We start from the raw sequence: 1,144 nt of genomic DNA, 5'->3' as shown, positions 1-1,144 counted from the left end.
TTTTGATCATTTTTGAACGGGGCCATTTTATTCACAGACAAAGCATTCTGGGTAAATGATGATGTGAATAGGTCTTTGGTGCGAGGCTGCTAGCGAGCTATATCCACCCTGAAGGTTAATCTTGGACAATATCTGATGATCGACTCTTTTAAATGAAACCAGAAAGCGTTGACAGAGAGGAGAAGGTAGAAATGACTCAGCCTGGAACTGAAAATATGGATGGAGGACAACAGAGCAGCTTGTTTGTTGCGCTGAGCTAATACATATAAGGTAATATAGCGTCAGTGCTAGCGCAAAAGCTAACAGGCTGAGGTTCTTCTTCCATGAAGCAGCTCTGTTGTCCTCCATCCATATTTTCAGTTAGAGGCTGAGTCATTTCTACCTTCTCCTCTCTGTCAACGCTTTCTGGTTTCATTTAAAAGAGTCGATCATCAGATATTGTCCAAGATTAACCTTCAGGGTGGATATAGCTCGCTAGCAGCCTCGGACCGAGGACCTATCAACATCATCATTTACCCAGAATGCTTTGTGCGTAAATAAAATGGCCCCGTCCGTGTAATATATTTTTAAACTTTTAGTTTAAAAATGATAAAAACTAAACAGTATTTTTACAGTCTTTATTTTACAGTTAAAGTATATCTTTATCAAATAAAGTCTAATGTTACAACTAATCAGGGATCCCTTTAATTTAGTGAAACCTAAATTAGGATCAAGTAGCTAAAGCTAAAAGCAACAAAAAAGCTAATTTGCTAAATGAGAAGTTTGTTCGGCTATTAGCTGTTAGCGAATTAGCAGAACTGTGCCCACCGCTGCTCATTATCATATAAATAAATTATCCTCCCTACATTCCTTTGGACAGTTCAGTGTGTGCACTCTCAGTCACACTAACACATGAAAACGTGTTGATGATAGCTGTCATATTCGGGCCTACCATGACGTTTTTTTTTTTACCCACTCAGCTGTCATCCTGCTGCTGCTGTCGAGGGCTGACTGACAACACCAGACTCTGTCCACAGCGAGAGCACATCATATAAATAACGTCCACCTCGACTTCACCAAGATGTAATTGAGTGTCGCGGCAAACATTTACCCTCAGCAGCTGCTCCTGTAATGAGGGAGTGTGTTGATTACACACTTTAGAACC

Source organism: Austrofundulus limnaeus, unplaced genomic scaffold (assembly GCF_001266775.1).
Source record: "Austrofundulus limnaeus strain Quisiro unplaced genomic scaffold, Austrofundulus_limnaeus-1.0 Scaffold1020, whole genome shotgun sequence".
Taxonomy (NCBI): domain Eukaryota; kingdom Metazoa; phylum Chordata; class Actinopteri; order Cyprinodontiformes; family Rivulidae; genus Austrofundulus; species Austrofundulus limnaeus.
Note: the sequence above shows the minus strand (reverse complement) of the source record.